The sequence below is a fragment of the Silene latifolia genome, chromosome Y (assembly GCF_048544455.1).
Source record: "Silene latifolia isolate original U9 population chromosome Y, ASM4854445v1, whole genome shotgun sequence".
Lineage (NCBI taxonomy): Eukaryota > Viridiplantae > Streptophyta > Magnoliopsida > Caryophyllales > Caryophyllaceae > Silene > Silene latifolia.
Genome location: NC_133538.1, coordinates 169,477,262 through 169,490,790, shown reverse-complemented (window position 1 = coordinate 169,490,790; position 13,529 = coordinate 169,477,262).

Sequence of the window (13,529 nt, the reverse complement as noted above, 5' to 3'; positions counted from 1 at the left end):
GCCGCGGGTCGCCCGTGGTGCGGATGAAAAAGTCGAGTTTTTTTATGTTTGCAGCTTTTGGTTTCCTATTTTCGGTTTTTGTTTTGTTTTAATTATTAATTAGGTAATTTTGCTATTAGGTTAAGTATGAAGTTCATATTATTATTCAAATAAGTTGTAATTTTGGGGGAAGAACTCAAGAACCCTAAAATTATTCGTCTTAAGCAAAGTATGAGGAAATAATCCTCCCCTCTTGATTCAAGGTACTTTGAAGCTACAAGCTTATCAATTGTGAGACCGTCTTAATCCTTTATTTTATACTTGAGTATTATTTATTCTCTATTCATAATTTATGGTTGTTGTATGTTTAATTGATTTGGCCAATTAATTATTTCATCCTTCAATCTATTGCAATTCTATATGTTTGAATCCGTAATTGTTCAATTCATTAGATAAAGTTGCAACCTTTAATCCAATTATTTGTATGCGTTTTATCGTAGTTGGGTAAAAGGGGGAATAAATATATAATTCGAACCAATAACCGCGTGTGTTAAAGGTCGTTATTTCCATTGATTGTTCTATTCGTTCATGCTGCTAATGAATTAAATCTAGACGCTTGGATTAGATTGTTCATTAATTAGGTTGCTTAGTCTCGCGTTTCGAACTGAGTAATAGTATCTACGGAGCATTTAAAACTCTTATATATTTTACAACGGGATACTCAAGTGATAAATTAGGATTAGCGGTCGACGATCAATTGTTAACTAGTAGTGGATAAACCTTGACTCAGGACCTTTTAGCCATATGAATTCAACCCATTTACTCATTGCTTTTTCTTACTAGTTCATTAGTTATAAGCAATCTCAAAATCCCCCATATTATTGTTACTTGTACTCTTTACCTTTTACACATTAATTACATCGCGTTCCCTGTGGATTCGATACCCGACTTACCTCTACTATATAGTTAAGGTAATAGGACTTTATTACTTATTTTTGGGAGCATAGGACTTCAGCTCACCAATTACGAAAGGAATTCCTAGGTCTTCGACATCGAGTAGCAAGCACCAGCAGATCGTTTAGTAATGACGAGTGTAGGGGAAAGTGATAAAATAAAGAGTGATAATGCTATCTGCTTTAGTGCTAATAAGATGCAAAATTTGTAGGACCCTGCCTTAGTTCAAACAAGATTCATGGTTTAATGCTTGATTTGATAAGCAAATCACACCCCATCGATTATTTATTTACCTAATATACATTTGATAGTAGTTAGGACCATTCAAGTCCTTTTGAATTGTATAAATGAAAAAAAGAGCATTTCTTTTTTATTAGTCACTTGTTCTACTTTTTATCCTTAACTAGTAGAATAAACTTGAAATACTTTAGGGCGTATCTCTACAGTGTAGGTTAATCGACATCTTAGAAACAGCCTGAATGAGGGCGTGCATTTAACCACCTTTTTCGTCTCCTGTGGTGTGATAATTCCTTGATCGTCGTGTCTCTAGCTTGGTGACCAATAGGTTGGAGACTCAATCTTTTTACCAGATTCACAAATTTTCATATTTCAAATGACTACCAGATGAGCACAAATTTCTCTCTATCTGATTCACCAATTTCCTATATTCCATATGATTACCAAATAAGCATATAAAATCTCATATACCCGATCAATTATCCAAATATTATCATTCACTCCCATTGGTGCCAGAAAATTAGCTCAAAAATATGCAAACCAAATTCCTAGTACACCCGTGCCCAAACATGCCAAAAAAAAAACACGGGTGCGCGTACTCCATGCCTTTAAAACAAGGGAGGTGACCACTAGTCCCTTAGAATGAACTTAAGATGTGAGTCCAAGTACCAATACAAGTTAAAAAAAATCACACCAAAGACTCTCATAAGGCAATAAAAATTTCAGTCAAAGTTACAATCAACTCTACTGACAGAAGTCTCAAAAAGCCCAAGACAAAAAAATATATGACCTCTAATAGATACAAATCCAGTGACAAAAGCCTCAAAAAGTCGAAAAAAAATGATCTCTAATAGATACAAATCCAGTGACAAAAGCCTAAAAAAGTAGGAGACAAAAAAAATAAAATCTCAAATAGATAAAAATCCCGTGTCAAAAGTCTCAAAAAGTCAGAGACAAAAAAAAATATATGTGCAAAAATCTCCAAAATTTCAGAAGACAAAAATTCCAGTCAAAGTTGCAATCAAATTGCAGAGTAGTCATTGTTTTTCATCTCTCAGACGAGTCAATCCACAGTTACTTTGTCTCCATTTCTCTTGGGACGATCCTTTCATTCATTTAGGTGAGTGAGAGAGGTACTGTAACACCCCCTTCTTACCCGGCCAAAATAATTAGGAGATGTTACCATCTCGGTTTCCCGAGGCGGTAAATCGAAGATACAATCAAGAAACATTTATTATAAATAACAAGTTTAGTGATTACATAAACGTAACAAATGATAAATGTGAACTATACAAATTATAAGTCGACTACCATCTATGTTATGCTACTCGACTGCGAGGCTAAGGCGCGGCCCAAATCCCGATCACGTCAACAAGCAAACCTGTACTTAACATTCTCCCTATATGATCGAAAATATCATATGGATCGACACATGCCACCCCAGAAATAGGTGAGAATTACCTAGATACACAAACGCCAGTTTCAATAAATAAAGTGTGATACGACACAAGTGTGTGAATATGCAACATGACTTTGATATGAATGACACGCTATCAAACAACCACCACTCCGGTACTGGGACACGCCCAGATGTACCCACAACCATTGGTGCCAGGGACACGCCTACGACACCACTACTCACAAACTGGTACCGGGAAACTCCCAGACGTACCGGGCTCGGAAGCCAACCGGGGCCCCTTCCAGACGTCGTGTCTCAACTACACGTGTCCTCCAAACTCAAGTCATTAATGTGCACATCCCTCTTTGAGTGGGAAGCTGCAAGAGGCGACTCAAGCGGAAGACGGTCTCCCAACCGCCTCTTGTCCCCTCAATAACAACCAAACAATCATACTTGTCATATCATCCAATACACATGACAAATACAATAAATGCAAGATAGCACACAATATACTGATTGCTGACTCATCAAGTCATCTTAACCAGTACCATGGCATAATGCATTTCCGAAACATATGAATTCACGGCAATATGCTATAATGCACTAACTACTAAAACATGACTCGCTTAACCATTCAAATATATTAAAATTGAGTAGGATTAACCTACCTTTTAGCATACTCTGTAAGAAATCCGGCAAATAATAGTCTTGCACAAAAACCATTACCTAAATATAATAATTAAATATATTTAATTACTAGCTAATCTAATTAAATTAAATACGAATTCAATTAATTAAATAAAAACTCGTCTTAAGCTATTTAAATCCCAACCCGTACTCACACCCGAACTCCCTCCTTAGAACCACCACCTTCGCTGTCATCGTGGACCACCACCACCGGCCCGGCCATGATGGTCCACGGCCAGCCCACAGCCACCACGGTCTACCCCTTCTCACGACAACACCAAGACAACAACCACCAAACTCGCACCACACACACCCGACACACTCCACTAACACAACCATACCCCCACCAATGCAGCACCGCCCCCCACCACCGTGGCCTCCCCTGACCACGTTGGGCCCAGCCGCCAACCCACAACCACGACAACACCACAATAGCAGCCGACACAACAACAATAATGATACGGTCGTTTCTGTACCAAAAATAAACCTAAATATAACTAATAGGAGCTAGTGATAAGTAGGGTCAATCTCCACAGGGAGGTAAGGTATCTATCTGTAATCCGTCTATCTAAGTCACAATTGGGGTTTTTATATTTGATTTTCTAATTTACTGGAAGTCAAAGGGTAAGAGAAATAAAGTAAGAGCAGTAAAGGAAGAAAATGATAGATGTGATCAGATAAAAGAGAGTATGTCAGGATTTCGGTTCACCATGGCGGTTTATCGACTCCGTTGCAAATAGCTTAAACAATCTACTGTGAGAAGGATACAGAAAAGGTCCTTCCAGTCCACTTTCTATCCTATATTTCCGCTAACTTAACTTCTGTCCTCATTAGGGTAGTCTACTGTTCATAACAGGTCTTTTCATTCCAATCTTCCGATCCAGTAACGAAATTAACCAGATTAATGTAATTTAGAAGCATGCATTCAACTAAATTGGTGTACAGTTATATTGATATAGGACAGATTCTCACAAGTAAACCATCTAGTCTATTCGCTACATCGTCACAATCCTACCATGGAGTCCCTAGTCCTAACATAGAAGAAATTAGCTACTCATACTACTAATGGTGTCAACAATAATAATAATGAGCATATTAATCAAAAGCATGATGAAATAAAGATGATTAAGCATAAACTAAATTAGGGCAGAAATATTAAAGAGAGAAAGCAAGAATTTAACGCAAACAAACAAAAAGATTAAGATTAAGAGAGAAAAGTGATTACAATCTAAAGCAATTCGGCGTAAAGATCAATCCAATAGCAAAGCAAGAGATTAAAGGGAAGAAAAAAAGTGATTAACAGTGAAGAGTGTATGAGAAAGAGAGAGTTTTTGACCTAATCCCGCCTTCCTTTTATATAGGGAAGTCATTATTCACATAAAATAAACCTAACACGGGTTAAAAATCCCGAGTATATAAGCTAATCACTCGATCGAGTAACTTTATATCACTCGATCGAACAAATCCATGCTAAAACCTCTAGATTGAGTAATTTAGGTACTCAATCGAACACTTATTAAATAGGCACTATTCGATCGAGTAGAAAAAGGAGTCGATCGAAGACAATTGTACTCGATCGAGTACTTTCTAGCGCACAATTCCTACTTCGCGCACTGAAATTAAAACGGCTGCCATTTCTTCGTTACTTGGGCAAACAAGGCGTTTCTAGTGGCGTTGGAAAGCTAAGAGGACAAGCTTTCATCTCCAGTTGGAATCACCTGAAAAGAGGTTTTATAACTCTATATATGGCTCTTCAAATTAGGCACTAGCAATTTGAAGTCTTCCTTTGCTCGCCTAGTTATCTTACTTCTTTGCGCATCATAATTAGTAGCACTAGTAGAAAAACCCCCTACGGTGGCGGTTATAAATGACCTTTTGTGGCGGTTTTTAGAGATTTAGGGTCCGACGTTTATCGCGGCTTCGTATAAACTTTATGGCGGTTATAGGTGGTTGTACAACCGCCGTTATAACTCTCCAATAGTGGCGGTTGTTATACAAAACCGCCATTATAAACTTATATAATACGACGGTTGTTAGACAAGAACCGCCACTGTAACTCATCTATAGTGGCGGTTATTGTAAGGAAACCGCCACCATAGGTATTTCAATGATCACTTTGATTATCTATAGTGGCGGTTTGTAACTTAAGAACCGCCACCATTGATTATCTATAGTAGCGGTTTTACTTACGAACCGTCACTATAGCTCGTGGCATTTCTAACTTAGAACCGCCGCCATAAATAAGTATTTTTTTTTTTAAAAAAAAAAATTGCTACCTAAATTTCTGTAGCAACCTCCCATAAATTTGACAATCCAATATCAAAATGAATAAACAATACATACACAAGAATGCAACCTACTACCCAAAAACTTTCATATCATCCGGCAGAACAATAATGTACATGTTCAAAAATTTTACATCGCAGTGTATAAATAATCACATACACATCTTATTTAATAGACTAATCAACATTTACATATTCCCTAAACATTTTGTAGCCTATACCTCTTTAACATTCTTTATCTCGTGAATTGACAATCTTACTCTTAAATCTGCAATGATAGAGTAAACAAAACCCATAGTAAGAAAATCAAAATAAGCATTACTAAATCAACAACTAGCGTTGCTAAAAATCATACAATGAAAACAAGGGTACCTATATAAATATATATAAAGCAAAAACAAGATAAAAAGCTCAAAATTTTGAATTATAACACCACATACCACATATATTTCATGTCAAAGTAAAATGAAAAATGAATTCCTTATCTGCAGCTTGGTTTCCAGGTTTCACTAGAATAATAATGAACTCAACAATCTGGAAAAAAATGGACAAATTAGATCAATTAACCGAACAATGCTCACTTGGTAGAATTACATATTAAAACGGAAGGAAAAAGAGTAATTCAAATCCAGCCAGAACAAAAACTCCTGTCAAAATATGCAAGATTGAAGACTTCATTATGCAAAATTTTACTTGTACTCTCTCCCTTTTATTCTAGGAAAAACAATTAGAATGAACATGAGTTAGACGTATTCAATTACTCTCAGTGGCGGAACCAGGAAATAATTATACCTAGGGCAATATTAAAAAAAAATCATTTGAGATTCGAAATACAATCAAAAGGTTGATAAACTAATACGATTTACGTATATGTATCATTTGTTTTTAATATTATAGTCAAAACATGGTAAACAAGAGTTTTGCGATTTTCATACTAATATATGGAGTACTATGCTATTTGTATATACGAGTATAATTTAGTTATTCTATAAATATTTAATTATTTTAGCGATAAAATTTTGCAAGATATTCTTTGCATATTTTTCAAATTTCATACATTTTTCAAAATAATATTCACATATTTTTAAAAATATTCTAATCATTAAGTCTCCCTTAAGACGGACACGACACTGTCCGTATTAAATTTAAGATGAGTGAAGTAAATACAACTTGTGTATATAAGAATTCATGGGGAAAAAATATTGTCTTATACACAAGTGTTATGATATCTAACCCGTCTTAAATTTAAAACGGATAGTGCCTTTGTATTCTAATACCTTGAAAGATTTATGAAATTTGAATGAAGGTAAAGAATAAATAACTCTCCAACTTCCAAATCAGGACTGATAAGAGGGTGAATGTAGAATTGGGAGCCAAAGAAAGTCTCCAGCGAGAATTGAACCCCCGTTTTGAGGGTGATAGTTAAGTTGCCAGCCAGTGGACCAAAGTGCTATACAGTTAAAATATATACATAGCTATATATATATTTTTTTTATCAGAAAAGTCGTCTCGTCTCGGGCTACAGCCGGAGTAGCCTAGGCCCAGTTCCGCCCATGATTACTCTTCCACCATACTACAGTAGTACCGCATTTGCTCGGGTACCCTAAATCGCGAATCGTTAAGAGTGAATTATTGTCGCTTACTAAAAATACATATTAACACATATTCTACACCTACTGAAAATACTAAACCTAGCAGGCTAGCAGCAAGATGTGGTGGGCAATATGTAGTGAGCAATATGTTATCATCAGAATTCACAACCAAAAGGTTTAGCAGATCACCTGCAGATGCCAGACACCGCAAACTACTACAAAATACTAACCCTAGCAGGCTAGCAGCAAGAATAAATCTTTGTTACCATTAGCCATGGACCATGTTCGATACTTTCACAGTTCAAAGCAAGTTATATAGGAAAAGTTCTGGAGGTCTAGGAAGTATCAACCAAATCAATGAGGCGGTGACCGAATTGAGGCCACAAATAAACTTTGATGTAAGTCTAAAACCAAGACTTAGTGACATGCTGACAGAAATAAATTTATACGAAGCTACATGGGTAACCATGACTAGATAAAAGAGTAATGTTAAAAAGATTATTTCAGACACTAACCAAGTCTAGGTAGCATTGCATTAGCAGTCTCCGGATTTACTGCGATTGGAGCCTCGTACATATGCTGACCTCGTAGAGAATGCATTAACAAAGAGGAAGATGACCATATGGGATCCAACAAAGATATGCAGATAAACAACGACTGTACTAGACCCGACTTGGTAGAGGAATCTTCAAGTGCATGGGAGAAAATCCTTGACACAAAACTGCATCCAGAAAACAATCAACCATCAGTTATGAATTCATACTATCAAATCATAATGAAGGAAAAATAACTATAAAACAGAGATAATATACCCGAGACTGCATACTTTAGCTGTAAGAGGTGATCCCATGTTTCGTGTAATTGCACAAAGAGTCTCCCCTGCATTCGCGAGGACTTCCGAAGAGCACTGAGCAACAACAGATAATTACCATGTTCTTTTTACATATAGACTGACATAACAAAAGCTCTCCCTCTCCCTTTCTCTCCAGTGACATCAAACAATAACATTACATATGCAAGCAAGCACAAAAAGAATAAGCCCAAGCAGACATGGCACTCTGGAAGTAAAGAAATATGATCACATACAGGACAAAGTAAATCACAAAGGAACTTAAAAACAATTAATCGGCAGTCGGGATAGTTATCAACCATCAGACATCTTGACCCAATCAGATTAACCACTAATCATTCAAGACAGCAGAGTTTAACCATGATAGAGCAATAATGTTTAGTTTGAGGCATAACATGATACCATGCACATCTGAGTCGTACCGCCACAGAATATAAACCGTAACCATTATAGTTAACCTTGATCAAAACCTAAATTAACATTCAGCAGTAAGTGCTTGTATGCCATACAATAACTGAGATAATCAGATGGACTATTAAGCAATTATTATACTTGATTCTCGCACATCCAACTCATTCTTGACTTTCTCAAGAATCTAAAATAGGCATCCACTGAGGCGTTTGCTGGCGTGATATAAGTCAAAGTAAATTAGTCAGGATATGGATGTAGACATGAACATGATGCATACAGATAGACATGCTCTAATTAGTCATAACATTACTACAAACAACTGGATATTGATTTCATGACCACATGTGGAACTGTGAAAGCGTGGAAATACTCATCATCATCAATGATATTAGGAGCCCAGTGTGAGGAGAAATGGGTTGAGAGGAAAAGGTGTGAAAGCATGCCTTCAGAGATTTTTTGAGCCCTTTATTCTTTAGTATAAAAGCCCTAGGCCAATGCCAAACAGCGAGAAATGCACATTAAATAGAAGATGTAAAATTAGATGGCAGAAAAACAAAAGTTACTTCTGTTGCGTTTCGAACTTGTAAACAAAAGGATAATAGCCACATATCCTACCACATATCCCCTGGCTAGAATGATTCAACTATGAACCATAAAGATAAATCAGTACACATTTTAAGTCATTAGAGATTAATAAATACTCAGATCCGGAAATGCAAAAATGTTTGTTCTTTAATTAATCTAGGATGCACTATCAACTCCGGATTTTGGCATTACTTATTTGTGATTGTATAATATACTCCCAGAAATTACAACAATGCAAACGGACTAGAACAAGGGCTATCACTCCTACTTACCAGCCTCTATTTCAACTTTAAAATATCATGAAACCCATCCTAGATTCATACACTTTGACCCGTTTAACAACCTCGATCAACACACTGCAACACGAGACAAAATAAGCCCTAAAACGAAAACGGGGCAGCAAATACTTGACTTTAAACTCGATATTTTACCAATAACCTAAATCAAGTATTCCATGCTATATTATTATAAGAATACAGATGCTACTTCGTATGAACCAATAACACAATAATACAATAAATCAATAACAATCAATTTGATGAAATTATCAAAGATGCTACTTGTATAATTTTAATTAAGAACTGAAATTGGAATTATATAGGGGCAAAATAAAGTACCTTTTATGTTGTTGTGTAAAAATCAGATGCGTTGAAGGCAGAGGGCAGGCATGGTGTAGCCGGAAACAACTAGTAGCGAGGAGTTTCAAAATCCGGATTTGAAACTGCCGTGTAGGATTCGAAAAGCAGCGGTGATTAACGATTGAGGCAGAGGCAAGCATGGTAGGAACGGTGGCTTGGTGGTTGACGGTGAATAATGACTGAGGGTTTAGCAGCGGTAATTAACGATTGGCGGTTTTGTGCGCAGGGAAGATGAAGAGGGTTTATCATAAAAAATGAAAATAGTGATGGTGATAATCTGTTTAGGAGAGTAAATTGGGCTTTTGGGTTTATTTTTTGGGTAGGTATTAATGTCGGTTCTTGTTAAAACCGCCATAAAAATATATGATGGCGGTTTTTTTATTAAAAAGTATTGTCTAGTATTATTATCTTTAGCGTCGTTATTAACGTCGGTTGTTAATATAACTGCCACAATTGACTAATAGTGGCGTTTCTTAAATGAAACCGCCATAAATAGCTAATACTATTACGTCGGTTCTTAATTTAAACCGCCACAATAGACCTCCTACACCATGAAAAATTCGCTCCAGCCAATTTTTTTGGCTTTTTGCGGCGTTTATATTAGAACCGCCACAATAAAGGCGTCACGATAGGGGTTTTTTCTACTAGTGTAGTTTCCAAGCTCTGACTCAACTCATCTCCTAAATGCATGCATAGGGACATGTTTTAGGCTTGATTACGCTCCTTTCCGATTTATACCTGCAAATAATACAAGACAAACCAAAGTAGACTATTCGGGGAATATTTGTAGCCAAACACCACACAAAATACCTATATAAAATACACGCATCAAATCTCCCCAAACCAAACATTTGCTTGTCCCCAAGCAAATTAAACGCAAACTAATAGAACGGATATGAAAACTCAGAGCTAGCTATAACCTGTCTACTTGAACCAAATTAATGCAATCAAAAATTAACAATCATAGCTACAACAGTCAATACGCAAACGAGTTGTATGATGTCCATAAATAAATCTGACCTATCGACCTTACAAGACCGTCAAAATCGGACTCTCACGGTCACCCTTCTCTCATGAAGTAAAGGGTGAATATGTATGTAAGAGAGAAAGAGAATACAGTCACTCACCTAAACTGCGACCTACATAGGAAACAAGCAACAAAAATGATAGACGATTCAAGTACTATACATTCCAACCAACAATGTCCGTCACAGCCGAGGGCTTACCAAAAGTATAGGAAAGTGAGGTTCAGGTGAAAAAAGGCAAAATAAATTATGGGAATGTGAAAGTAAAGCGTCAAGCTAGCTCCTAAACAAGACCATATAAGACCGTCCGAATCTCAAATGACTGAAAAATAAACACAAGTGCCCTTCATGGCACATAACTCACTAACCAAATATACTATCTCCTCAAAAATATAGGAATAAAACGGAGGAGTGAGACCGTCACAAGATAAAAATAAGCACAGTCGGTCTCTATTATTCAACCAAACTCAAAATTTTCCAAAATTTTTCTCTTCTGATTTCACGTGGGATTTTCAAACATGTTTTTTCAATTTTTTTCCAACTCTTTTTTCTGATTTTTTCTCACGTGTCCTTTTGTTTTTTATTTTTGTTTTTTTTGTTTTTAACGTTTTTTTTCTTTTCTTCATCCTTTCTCATTTTCCTACCAACTCCAGACAATAAAAATGAGCCAAACTCGCAACATGGATCAAAATACCACAACAGTCACACTAAACTAGCTTGACAAGGCAGGCTAATTATGGATGTAATGGGTCAAAAAGGCTAAATTTGGCTTAAGTGGAGCTAGATGGGTGAAAAATGTAAGAAAATGAAATTTGCAAGCACCTCCCTGCATGTGACACCGACCACAACCCCGAATATATGCAATTGACAAGAAATCAAATTTCATAAATGTGCAAAAGTAATGGACATGCTATGCAAGGAGTACTACTCTCAATTCCAAATGAACTGGTCATGAATGTCACCAGTTATAAGGCTCTAAATCTCAGAAATTGTAAGGTAGGTTGCCAATTTATCAGGTCAAGTCTAAACAGTCAGCTTAATTTGAACAAAAACTCGTAGATATGCGTAATACTCAGCTAATAACTGTCAATAGAGTGCAAGGCTCAAGTAAAAATGACAAGTTAAAGTGCAATTTCATCACGGAAATCAACCGTTCCGACTCAACCTATATGCTAAAATAAACGTGAATTTTTTGATTCTTTTGATTTTTTTTTTTGATTTTTATGGGAATAAACAAGCAATGCATACGGAAATTAAACGTGATAACAAAAATGCAATAAAAACAACATGCAGACACAGATATGGATGCAGAACCTCCCCAAACCAAACTGTACAATGCCCTCATTGTACCCAAAAATAAGGAAAGGAAATGCAAACTAAAAAGGAGAGAGTGAAGCTGTAGAAAACATAGAAGATAACGCGAAGTAAGGACCCCCCCAAACCAGCCAGAAACATAGGAGGTCTAAATAGCCCCAGAACAGCGTCACATGAAACAAATCAAAACAGGCGAACTTGGTTCTCGATCGAAAAGATTTAGTACTTGATCGAGTACATTAGGCTGCAAAAGTGGTCGATGGAAGGAGTCAAGTACTCGATCGAGTAAAAAGAGTGCTCGATAGAGTGGTACCTGCAGACAAATGTCGACCAAAAACCAAGTCTAAATCGTTCACAGCCTATGGTTTAAAAACCATTTATTACACACACAACAAAAACTGAAAACTAAGTCAACTAAAAATTTAAACTCTGGGTTAGCTCCCGGACAGCGCTAGTTTCAGATAGGTGCCAGCTTGACCTTCTTCTTATTACTCCACCGACAAAAATTAATGGCCCGCAACAAGGTTGTTGACTGAATGAGGTCCCCTCAGCATCCATCAGCTTGACCTTAGGCCTCCATACCATCGCATCAACAAGAGAACAGTGACTTATTGCAGCATAATGGCCTACACCTTTAGCTCTCTCGCGCGCTTTCTTCTTGTACGGCTTAGCCTCATCCAATCCTCCGCCTGGGTCATCAATCCACACCGTTCCAGTCTCCAAAGTTAACGTATGATGCCCAGCTTCTGGGTACGTCAACCTATCAGTACCTGCAGAAGAAGTAACAAAGGAATTAACCTTTATTGCAAAAATATTGTCTGAAATAAATTTAAACGACCATTCATTGTTATTAGCCAAAAAATTACTCGTTCGAGCACTTATGTAACCCGTTCGAAGTATTTTTTCAGCATTTGTACTCGATCGAGAAACTTGTGTCACTCGATCGAGGAGTTAATTTTCCTCATCGCTCGATCGAGAGCTTTCACCCTCTCGATCGAGTACTTCCTCAGTAATTTCACTCGATCGAGTATAGTAAGGCTCTCGATCAAGTGTTTGAATAGTGGCAGGCGGGACTGCTTTGTATCCTTCCTTTTGAACAGTGTTTGCAACATTAGTAGGCAGAACCGGCCCTTCGCAGGTAGTTTCAGTCCGGGCGTGGATAGCACAGACGGTCTCGGGCCGCCTAGAAATTTGCTCGGCCAATACTTGAGCCAACTGAGCTTTAAGTGACTTGATAGTGGCGTCTTTAGTTTGAATAACTTATTGCACTTGCAGTGCAAGTGTCTTCACTATAGATGTCAACTCAGCAATTTCTTCTTTCTACTTATTAGGAGGAGGAGTTTGTTGTGACAGCGGGCAAACAAATGGAGACTTTTGATAGCCTCTTTGCTGAAATGGATGTGGCGGCACATATGCAGAAGAATGACTAGATTGTCTATGCCGCCTAAACGCATAGAGTACATCATCATCTGCTAGACAAATGACAGATTCGTGCCCCGCAGTACCACATCTCTTACAGTGGACCACCTGTTGTGCCGTAGTATGGAGCTGAGATGAACCACTCCAAGACTGT